Raw genomic sequence first — 12759 nt, forward strand, 5'->3', positions numbered from 1 at the left:
GGTGCAACAACCTGAAATATGTATTGGTGGTTGTCTGCGCTTTTTCAAAATGGGTAGAGGCCTATCCTCTAAAAGATAACACTGCCCTATCCACAGCCAAAACCCTTGTGAAAGAATTTTTCCCTAGGTTCGGAATGCCAAGAATGGTGTGGAGTGATAATGGAAGTGAGTTTGTGTGTGAAGTGATGAAGAATGTGTGTGAGGGGCTAGGTATTAAGCAGAAGTTTCACGCTGCAAATCACCCCCAATCAGCTGGATTAGTAGAGCGCTACAACGGCGCTCTAAAACTCAAGTTGGCCAAAATACAGGCGAGCACCGGTCTTAAATGGCCTGACGCTCTGCCTTTAGCACTCCTGTCCACCAGAATGACCGTACACTCACGAGTGGGACTTAGTCCTTATGAAGTTGTTTTTGGCCGCCCGGCCAACGTATGGGGTGTGCCAAGACCTACGAAATTCAGTGAAATCGAGCATCCAGTACTGCTTGATTATTTGTATGATTTGACGGCTAAACTACGTGTTTTACACCAACAGGTACATGATACTCTTCCCCAAGCTTCTGAAACTCCTGGACACCCTATCGACCCTGGCACGTGGGTGCTGATTAGTAATTTCCAGCGCAAGAGCAACGACGAGCCTCGTTGGATCGGCCCCCACCTTGTACTTCTGTCAACGAGATCAGCGGTTCGAGTGAAAGGGAAAAAGAATTGGGTCCATGGCACCCACTGCAAGGTAGTCCCCTTGCCCCTGCCATATGACCGGTGGGTCCAGGAGGGTATCGCCGACTTTGAAACAGACACTGTACCTCGTTTTGTACCATTCAGTGATGCACGCATAAGAGCCACAGCTTCAGACCAAGAGAGTAACGATATTTTGCAAGAAGCTGTGCCACCGTCAAATCGATTGGACACCACAGAGCCTGAACTCTTGTTTCAAGATCAAACAGCACCTGGCCGTCTCCGCTATAATTTGAGACCAAGGCCTATAGACAAATAAAGATTTCCTTACTATTTTCTTTTTGACATTATAAGCTCTCCCATCTGAAGGACTTTCTTGATTTTTGTTTTTCGAACCACCATCCGGGTTCAGCCGCAGGGTCGCGGTGCCAAGACTTTGGGGTACAGGCCGAAGACGTTAGGTCGACGGTTCTGGTTGGTCTAGGGCGTTCCCTGGGCTGACAGGCGTACTCCTTAGCAGAAGAAACTCAACCGCCGCGAGCGGCCCGAGTAGAGGATGGAGTTTTTTAAGATGGAGAGACCCGTTGAGGAAATGAACTTTAAAGCAAGGACATGTACAATTATGAAGAGCAAATGTTTTGTATTTTTGTGTCTATTTATACTGTGTAGTATGATAATGTTTACCGTAGGATTTGTATTCTTCTCCTCTCAAGAGCCCATTGCCCCCACTGTACAGCCCATACCTCCTCCTACTGTCTCCTCACACTCTTTTCACCCTCTGCCTGAGCACGAACAAACCAGATGATCAGAATTTGTAAATAACTCGTTTATTCAGCTCCTGCACCAGCACCAACTAGTCATGAATACAACCAATTGCTGGGTGTGTGGGTTAATGCCACATACCATCAATAAGGGTATTCCCTATCTAGTGTTGCCGTATAGTTACAATGGATTGTCATGGGCATTCCAGACCATGTTTCTCTATGCTCTAGATACGTACTCCCCTCGACAGCCGCGTTCCATCAGACCTATCACCAATAATAAGGCCTTAATGAAAGGAGTTGCCGATATGAGCAGAGATATCGATGCATACTCATCCATACCCAAGGAGGAATTAAGAGCTTCTGTAGGGTGGAACGCAACGGGGTATAGTATTAGTCTGGGTGAAAGACAGCGAAAAATCTCATCCCCAATCTGGGTCGTACCCCACATAGGTCGGTTCTGCTTACAAGGTTATGGTCAGAATCCAAGAGCTCAGCTGGGGAGAAGTGACTGTACTGAAACGTACACTTTTCCGTCACAGTTTTTCCCTGCATTTCTGGCTGCCAAGGGTACATACTTTATCTGCAAAGATCGAGCATATACATGGTTGCCCCCTGATTTCTCGGGCACATGTTATATTGCAAACTTGCTACCGCCAACATTTACCGCTGCCTCTGACTATCACAAGACCAGAGCTGTGAGAGGCGTGATTAGTAAGGAGGATACTGCCGGTCAGGAAGCAGGACACTTCTTTTTGGGTTTTCTGCCGTTTTGGGGACCTATGCTAAATAGTAGGAACTTGAGACAACTGACTCGGGTGGTTGAATCCACTGTCAATGTAACGGCTGGTGCCCTTGGTAATTTGACAGCTGAGCTCCAAGCGGATAGCCTTATGACTTTGTAGAACCGCATGGTTCTAGACGTTATACTTGCAGACCGTGGTGGGGTATGTAAGGTTATCCAATCCAGTTGTTGCATTTTCATACCAGATAACGTTCCAACAGTATATCAAGCCATCTCCAAACTGCATAAAATATCTGAATCCATACACGTGGATAAAGGAGATTGGTCACTGGTGGGGTGGTTCTGGGAACTGATATCTGCCTGGGGTTGGAAAGTTCTGATGGTCATTGGAATGATCTTAGCGATTCTTTTCCTGTTCTGTCTGTGCATACAGTGTGCTCCTGCGATATGTGGCCTCTGTGCTACATTATGTGTAAGGAAACCTGTAACGAGGGACGAGCTAAGTAATAGGATGATGCTACAGCAACATCTCCATGACTTCGTGAACATTGACCTAGATTCAGATTGAGATGAGTATAGTGATTGCCTATGTAAGGGCAAAAGGAGGGTCTGTCGTACTTTAATATTTGGGACCGCGTAGGGGACAGGGCTCTACCCCTGTCTATCCCGGTATTGGCGAACCGCAAATGGTTAATGCGGGATGTACAAGTGCTTTGTATAACGTTCTAGCCATGAATGCACTGTGTACACGTTATTTTACATTACTACGCGGGTTCCATCTTGGAGCGGTGGCCATCTTATCTTATGGTTGCCCTCACATAGGCTATAATGAAGCAAATACGGGCCTCACAGTACATGTGCTTCCCTTTGACTTCTCTGTGACCTGGGCAGCTGGCTCTGCTGCCCCAGGTCAGTCCGGTCTCACGAGCACCCCGTCCCCTGGCCACCTGTGATTAGCATCAGGGCTTGACACACCATAAAACCCTTTCATCCTACACGAGCCTTCGGCTAATCTCTTTCACACCTGACTGTTCCTGCTTTATGACTTGTTTCTATCAACAGGAGCTGCCTGAGTTTATTGGGGCCTATCGATATCTGATGTGGGATCTCAGTCTTGCTGTGTAAATAATTATGGGCTGGCTTAACTGGAATGTGGGATGGTCATCATGACTCTGCTCTTTCGTTTGAAATGTACACTTGTATATTGCCGTATCATAAACCTAGGAATGTATGCCTGAGGCAGGAAAAACTGTATTTAAGGAGAAGCCCGTTTCTGTGATTTTCGGCAGTCTCCTGAGAACATACACACTGTTGTACTTCTAGGATACCTGTAATTGGTCTGCAGCCAATAAACTGATCTTTGACTTCACCCAGAAGACTCTGTGTTTCTGTAGGTCTGAAATAGGGAGAACCCAGAAGTCATAGGGTGTGTTCCCCTGCACCGCTGGGCTTAAAATACCCGGTACTTCACAGCACACCAGTTTAAAAAAACTGATTTTTTTTTCTTTTGAAGGATTTCCTTGTAAAAAGTACCTAAACAGACACATGGCGTTTAAAATTAAAGATAATTACTTCTCATTAATGCGAAAGGCATTATGCACTATGGAGTACAAGTATTCAATTTCTCTCTCTTGTGTTAAATTAATCAACAAAGGTATGTTAGCTCAGCTGGCACCTTAGTTGAACAGGTTAGTCATACTTTGGTAGTCTCTGCAATCTGCAGCTGGGGCAGCTGTAATAGATAATTATCTTCTTCCAGTGGCCCTGCTCTTCTCCAATATGCCTTTCAATTTTACCCTGACAACAAGGCAGATGAATACTGTGAATGATAAATGTCATATATAAAATAAATCAATCATGCGGACATTCTGTCTGCAGTAAGTAGACGGTTGGAAAAGTGATGTACCTCAGTACAAGGACCGGATTAAGGAACTTTGGCTTTGGCATGTTCGTCACAGACTTTCCTATCCGCAAATTCAAGCAATTATTCATTCATCATTGCATTGTTCTTCTAGTATTCCTAATCTCCACCCTTGGCTTTGATACGCAACATTTAGGCTTTACATTGTCTTTCACCATAGAAAACCATCCATCCATATATATCCAATCCATCCATTCAAGCATGGCTCCCAAAGAACCTCACTCCAACATCCACCTACCCTCCCATGCATCCTTTCATCCATCCTGCTTTGCCTTTAACCCACTTAAGCATTCCTTTCACTCACCTAGGCAGGCATCCTTTCACCCATACCCTTTCAATCACCCAGGCTGGCATCCTTTCACCCATATACCCCTTCATCCATCCTTCACCCACCCTTGCATATTCCTATCACCCACCTATATGCATCCTTCCACCCATGCATCCCTTTCCCATCAACCCATCATTGTTAAAGTTCCTTTAAGAACCTTTGTCTGCTAGGTTGCAGATAGAAAAGGCCATAACTACGCAAGTCCCATTGAATCTGCTAAAGCAAGGTGTTCACGAGTCAACGCCCTTGCAGTAAGTATATTACTAACTGTCAATAAGAAAGCAATGTGACTTACCACTGCCTGTCCATACCGCCACTGGGACTCCCCCTTCCTTCATTGACCGCTGCCGCATGTCCTCCGCTGATTCTCTCACTGTCCCCCTCTGTGGCACTGGTGGTATGTGTGGCTAGAAAAAACATTACACATTTTAGATGCAAGTTACGCCTCCGCCTATTATTTTTTAATAAAAATCCAACCACAAAACATTACTACAGTTCTTTCACAGTATCTTCTATCAAAATATCACGTTGGCCATTTTGTTGGTTGAAATGTTTGAAAAGCTAGGTAGTCAAGCCAACCTAAAATTTGTTGGAGGAGCAGAGCTATGATGAATCGGAGTTATTGAAGTGCACTAAAGGGGTGCAATAATTGGACAAAGAAGGATATATGGTCTTGGTTGGCAAATACAATGGGCCGTCCTCCTCCTACTTTCTGCCATGCTGCACTGTCATCAGCTGCTGGTATACTATTATAATAATACATACACAACATTGGGGGGGTCCACCTTGACAATGGCCACTCTCCTGTTTTTCTGTTTAAGCAAGTAAAAGAAAGCCTTCTCAACAAACATGTGTCGAATACCTTTCTTGGGCATGCAATCTTCACAGTAGAGTACCTGACCTAAAATGGGTTCTCCGAGTCTCAGAGTACCACCTGTCCACAAGATATATAAGGTGAGAGGTAAGGCTTACTGACAAAGCAGAAGAAAGGAAGCTACAGACTGACTAGTACAGACAGTTTGGAGTCAAGTACAGAAACTTGAAATATATAAAATTAGTGGATAGGATAATGCAAGGATAAGGAGAATTTAGGAAACAAAATTAAGAGGAGTTGGAAAAGAATTAGGAGACAGGAACAGTAAAAGGAAAAATTATTCTAAATATGAAGTGGTAAGAGCTTGGGAAATAATAAAAATCTTAACAGAAGGACGTACTGGGGCCAGCAGAGCCATTTGCAGCTCCCTCACCCACCTCAGTGGTATCTCTCTTGCCCCTGGATGCTGAGGTAAGAAATAAACAAAATAAAAAATAAAAAAGATTAGTGGTACAGTTAATAATCTCCCCAAAAATATTTTGACAGGGAAAGGCAAATGCAGTAACATTGAACTTTTCTTAATCAGATCTCCTATTAGCATTGTGGAACTATTCCTAATTTCTTGAACCTAACCCTATTCGAAATGTTCTAAACTACATTTTGGAACTACTAATAAATTGCAACAAATTATGTTTGCTTCTCATCTTTCATTCTCAATCTCTCAGTCTCAACCCCTCATGATGAGCCAACTCAGTCAGCATTTTTTTCGATGCATAGATGCATGAATTGTTGCATACTACACATCACTGGACAATTGCCTGGGGTTGGGACTGTGCGAGCTACAAAACAAAAAGGCATAAAGAAGTAAAAGAATGCTAAATAGCTAATTCTAATAGCTACCACTATCTTAGTGACAGGACAGAAGAATTTCTGCATGACTTCTTGAATAATAAGCCCAGGTGAGGGCCAACGGGTAGGATTAGGTAGTGCCGCTGAGCACCTGTCTAGATGATGATCCCATATTTGTAACGTAAACTTCACTTACCTGAGTGTAAGCACACATCATACTTGCTATTTGGGAAAAAATATTAGCATAGAAAACAACAAATTAATAATACTACTTCCATGACCAGCAGGTTGAGCAGGTCCTAGTCCCTATCCAAGGTGTCGGACCACCAGTGCGTAAGCTGCTGTAGGGTGTGCTACCTCCCTCTCAGAAAAAATGGAGCGGGCTGCACTTCTTTGCGGTGCCGCCAACCGCAAGGTAGGCAGTTGGTGCTACCGCTATCGGTGGTGCGGGTGGCCTGGTGCTGCATCCCCCCTGCTCTGCCATGGCGCTGGGTGGGAGGAAGAGTGTCGTATAGTGTTGTGTAGTTCCTATAAACCTATATAGGATCTAAGCGTTTGGACAACATACACTGTAGGTTTGGTGTCCAGACTGATTCTAGACACCCCACCGGGTATGTTAGCCTGTATACCAGCTAGCTCACAGTGCCACTAGAAACCCCTCTTTCCTAGGGGAGGATAGTACTTTGCAACTATCGAACATGACAACCCTGATCCCTCAGGATCGTGGAAACAGTGCGATACTTTTCGCTCAGTCACTCGTGCTCTCCTTGTCTCAGAGAGATACACAGAATAAACGGTGGGGACATTTTTCAAAAGGCATTTATTGAGCCAGCGTCATTCTTGTGTAAAATAGGTGTGCTGAAACAACCGTTAGACAGAAACAGATATAAATGATTAGATGCACTAACAAAGTGAATGGATGGTAGATTTTTGCCATCGTGCTATAACCATGAATATAGGAAAGTATATAAAATAAATGACAGTAAAATATGTACTCCTACGATGCAATCCTAACTAGATGTACCTAAGTGTACCTAGCATGTATGTGGGTGTAATGGCCAAGAATCTCTCTAGGATAAAGTCAACCCCATTACCTGATGTGAGAGACTGTGGGACCCCGTCTTGGTCTCGAGATGGATACCCTGCAAGGGATGTCAGACCACTGCGAGCTGGAGTGTCTGCATGCAGGAACCGCAGAGTCTCGCGTCAGTATGTCAGCATGGAAGTCCGTTTCTCCTCTGCCTACCTCAGCAAGATTTGGTGTTTATACACCCAAAGTGGTACTCTCAGGGGTTCTACCTTTCTGTGTCATGTGGGACGTAGGATGACGGAAGGAATGACCCTTATACATAGTTATTATGCAGGAGATGGTAGTCCTGCTGAGTTTCCAAGAATCCTCATGCATAATGGATGTGGCTAGTTTTCAGGGAAAACCCCACATCGTGTTAGTAGTACCATAACTAGGTAAAAGGTCAGTCCCAAGAACCATTATGTAGTGTATTGGTAGGGGAGAATATAGGGGATAGGGTAGGTTGCTACCTGAGCTTATATTGGGGTATCTATATGGAACATAACAAGGGAAGGAAAAGAAAGGAAAAAGAAATAGAAAAAGAAAGGAAAAAAATAGGAAATTAAACCGAAAAATCAAAACAAATACAATAGTCTCGTAAAAATACACAAAAAATAGAAAAAAAAATTAAATACACAAAGACACACGGGAAGATGATTAATAAAAATGAGGGGTAGATACGTTTCCGAGAGGAAGGATTAAATAGATTAAGATAGAATTCAAAAAGTAGGCCCCAGCACCATATATAGAGCAAAAACAAGATGATAGTGCCCATGCGAACTGCGTGGTGCCGTTCATGCGCGAATTCAAACACAAGAAAGCACTTCACTTTATATTTGACGTAAAAGATCACGCAAACTGCTGGTGAAGCCAGCAACTTTGCCCACTCATGGAACTCCGCGTAGTGCCGCAGAGTTTTTTCGACACTAGTGCGACTATGCGAACTCTGGCCAGGCCTAGTCCCCAGGGCTACAGTATAGGTTTGTGCCACCCTGAGTGACCCAAGTCTACTACTGAAAGCAAGCCTTCGAATGCCAACTGCAGGAGCAGTGCAAACTGCTCAAACTCAACTATGCCCTCCCCAACAGATGTCAGGCATTGCTAAAGAAGGCCTCTTCAGCCCAGGGAGCAGGGTGCATTATATTAAAGGTGAGGACATATATGTGCAGGCCTATATGTCCCTATAGTGGTGTTCCCTATTGGAAACTACTATAAGTGTTAGCGGTCCATAGGATAGCATGGCTGATAACAGGGCACTCTCAAAATTGGCAGCTCCAGTATGGAACCGCTGAAATATGTCATGCTTAGTATCAACCCATGTGTCTTCTCACCCCTGACACAATCCTCGTGCCCTGGGTGATGTGGCATGCACCCAGGTGGCTACCTTAGAGGTTGCCCACCTGGTTGCCTCAGTTTCTCTGTACTCTGGCTGACAATCCTGTGTTTTTCGTGCCTGCTGCTGCCAAGACAGTATTCTGACCTCCTTCCAGGCAGTGTGATCACTCCCAGGAGTAAGGAACAAAGGCTCTGGCAGGAAGGAGGTCACACCTCCCTCCTCCCAAGCAGGCTAGTGAAGTGGCAGGGCTAACTCCCAGTGAAGGAAACAGCCTTCTCCTGCCACAGGAACATTTGCACCTGGACAGGTGGGGAATCAGTTAGACAAGGAGGTGTGTACCCCCAAAAGGCTGGCCACACCTCTAGGGTGAGCAGCCTGGTCTATACACTCAAATTTGATTTCTGCCATAGTAAGAAGTGGTAGAATAGAGGGTTATGGGTAGTAAAGGTGACCCACACCACTGGATTTAGTCTCCTCCGGGACGGATTAGCTGCAGGGACTAGCTGCCCATTGGCTACTAGCTCCCGCGCCCCCAACTTCCCTAAATCTAGGATTTAGGAGCCTCCCTGACACCAGAATCTCATTTCTGAACAACTTGCATCAAGGAACGACCAAGAAGAGACACATTTCAGCTACAACAGGACTTTCAACATAGCACCATAGCAAAAGAGGGATACTTTGTCCCTGTGGCAAAAGACTTAAAACTGTGTGATCGAGCATCGTCCTTGGCTAGAACTCACCACTCCCTAGCAGAGGGACCCCTGTGGAAGCTTGAAGCACTCCCAGACTCCTCTGGACTAGTGGCACTAGTCCCCTCCAGACTGCAGGTAAAACAACGCTCCGGATCCAAAGAACTGCTGGCCACCGGGACGTACGAGGGATCACCAAAATCTAGATGGTCTAGTGCATTGTGGCAACTGTAGTCCTGCCTTCCACAAAGTTACAGGCAGCTACCGCACTCCCTTGGACCATGGAACGTCAAAGCCTTTTTCTGCTCTGCCACCGCCGCCATGTCTTGTTGATCGCCAGTCCAGCAACTGACCCCTGAGCTCAATGCTGCATTAAGAGAGAACTGCATCTACCTTCGATCGACATCAGAAACCACTCTGTTGCTGTATTTTTGTATCTTTTCCCCGCAGCACTATCTCGGCAGTAAAATTAGCTTTCACGCGGCTACCGTTCAGCACCAGGGACAGCCAGGACAGCTCTGCCAGGGGCCAGGTAAAATTGAACTGACTGTCGTGACTTGGTTCTGAGACCCGCATCATCTTTACTCTGCAAGGGTACATCAGAACTTGACCTGCAAGTGACCGATTGTCACTAGTGGTTTTTTTCATTGACCACAATGTTACATTTTCACTGTATTATTTTGCATTGATTTTCTATTACTTCTAAAATCTATAACTCCGATTGTTTGTATGCAACCCTGTTAATTTTGGTGTCTAAATTAAGATAAAAAGACACTTTATTTTTATAAATTGGTGTCAGATTTTTCTAAAGTTGTGTGAATTACTTATCATCCATGTTGGTACTCTGAAATGCTTAACTCAGTCCTCTAGTAAAGCCTGACTGCTCTTTGCCACTGTACCCGTACTGGGCTAAGGATTTTTGCAGAGTGAATCAAAGGACCCTCTTTGGGGTATCATGATAATATTACATTGTGAGGACTAACTCCCACACCACATAATACTCCACTACCCTACACTATGAAAAAAGGATGATTAGCTCCAGTGAAGGCAAAAAGATGTGCTTTCAGTAGTATCTTGAAATAAACTTTTGAATTTCTGAAGGAATTCTAATTCATTTATGTGTTTAAATCTGTGTTTACTGTGTGAGTAAAGTGCCATCAAACACAGTATGCACTAAATGAATAAAACAGGTTATTTCAACACCTTCTCTGTTTCTCACTTGGACCAGAGGTTAGCCTGTTGCTTCACCTTTTTCTTCTAGCATCCTAAAACTTTCATCAAACAAGGGTCGCATCAGTCTCCTATTGACAGGTGACAATTTCCGATCTAATGCTTTATTTGAATAAAAATTGTACTCCTGGGCCATGTTGCAGAATGGTGCTAGAACAGTTTGTATTGCGAGCTAAAGTCAGAGGTGTAATTCAAATGGATAACCGCTTGGAAAATATGGAAATGGAAGATAAAAGAAATGATTGCCAAACAAATAGTATGTATCTCTGCCTGGGTCTCAGCTACCAAACTACTTTAAAGATCACCAGAGCTGTTCTGCTTTTCCGTGTGTTTACTTTCCTTTTCAGACATGCTCATGACTGTTTTATTTAGTGCTTTGTTTCATACTTTTGTTTTGTTCTTTCTGTAAGTAGTCACTATTATTCGGTTTTGAGTAGGGATGTGTGGTAAACTACGCTCTGCCGGCAGAGTTCACAGAGTTTTGCCCACTCCATGTTCCATCTGGAGCACAGAGTTCTGGAAAAAATCTGCATGAGCGAGAAAATTGAGCACTAGGACGGGTCCTGGCATGATTTCTCAATGTGGGCAGTTCTAGCAAGTCGCTACCATTCAAGTTGAGAAAGCCGCCATTTGAGTAGAAAATCTACACAAATGGCAGAAAGAAGCAGCAACCTTTGGTACGCTGCATGGTGCCGCTCATGCTGATTTTACCGAACGGAACAAGCTCCTGGTGCTAAAAATTAGCGCAAGCAGCACCACATGCCAAAATTCTGCCACTCGCAGAGCTCCATGGAATTTAACTGAGTTTTTATGAAACTCCGTGGAATTCTGCAGAATAAAACTCCGAGAGTTCAGCCTATGCTTAGTTTTGAGGCTACGGATCCCGAAAAAACAGGAGTTGAAGTGGTAAGCTGGGTTGAAAGTAGGGGCAGATTGCTTAGAAGGACCTGGCACACATACAATGCACCCTCATAACTTATCTATAATTAACCATGCAACTTATAATGTGCGTTAATTGACAGTGGAGCGGTACCGAAATATCGACTTTTAAAAACCGACCAGCACATAAATAAACTCTGAAACATCAAATTGCACTATGTCATTCGATAAGAAGATGTGGACCTACAATATTAAATCTATACATTTTATATGTGCTTAATATGATGATAAAAAACAAGTCGATATTTTGTAGTTTATTTATGTACATATTACTATTTCATGGTTAGTATTTTTTGCGTGAAGCCACTAACAGATTTAGAGAATTGCTCAGATTTTCTGCAGATTATTCTAAAACACCTAGACCGGTATAAAGAAAATGAAGGCAGATATGGACTGCCATACAAGTCTAATCTGTCCATTTAACTTCTTGCTACAAAACTTGACACAACATAGGCAGTACTTAATTTGTGCCAGTGGTTGCCAGTGTGAACCACCGGATCTTATTTTATGACACTAAGACACTTTCTGTTTCCTCTCGCGGACAAGGGATCCAAATTTGTGATGTAGTTTTTTTTACTTGTTTTCTGTTGATGCTTACCTTGCCCAATCAATAATATTGCATCATTTGATGGGACAGATCTCCTTGTAATAGCCTGATCAATACAAAGATCGGGCGCAGTTTGGGGTAAATCTCACGACAATATGTAGGGATGTTCACTGTACTTGTTTGCACAACTGTCAAAAACCTTTGCTGGCTCTGCTGGGATTGGGCAGGTGGGCCACAAACAATGTACCTATACATGCAATGTTTCCTTGCCTGCTGTCTTGACCATAGCCCCGCCCTGTGTATGGCCCTTGTATAGAGCCCCCAACTTGTATACCTTTGACTATTGCAACTCGCCTTGTTCTGGAAGCTCCAGGCCTGCAACTCGAATCCGAACTGCTCTGGACTGTTGGATGTCAGCTGTGGGACTATGGTCCCACGTCACCCTGATATTACTCTCCTAATATCTTTGGTCCTGCTGTGCTGCATGCCATTTACCTCAGTCCTTCTCCATCTCCAGCTAGTGCCCCCTCATCTTTTTAAGTTTGGATGTATCACCTTGAGTTCAGCTACCCACTCAGCTATAAAGCTCCAAGCTGCCATATCAGTCATCATGCTTAGACTTTTCTGACATCCACAGACCAATTGTAGGTGGGGTGGTGCTTGCATCAAATGCTGCAGATGGCACCCATACTGCTGACAATGAAAAAAGGCCAGTGGTGGAGTTGGGTAATCCTAGCCGTGACAGTGGACAGCAGCTCCTAAAAATGGGCAATAGAACTTATTTTTTAACATCATATTGCATTTTAGGTTAGGACTCATGAATCTATAGATTTTTAACAATTGTAAGTGAAAATA

The sequence above is a fragment of the Triturus cristatus genome, chromosome 12, assembly GCF_964204655.1.
Source record: "Triturus cristatus chromosome 12, aTriCri1.1, whole genome shotgun sequence".
In the NCBI taxonomy this organism is placed as follows: domain Eukaryota; kingdom Metazoa; phylum Chordata; class Amphibia; order Caudata; family Salamandridae; genus Triturus; species Triturus cristatus.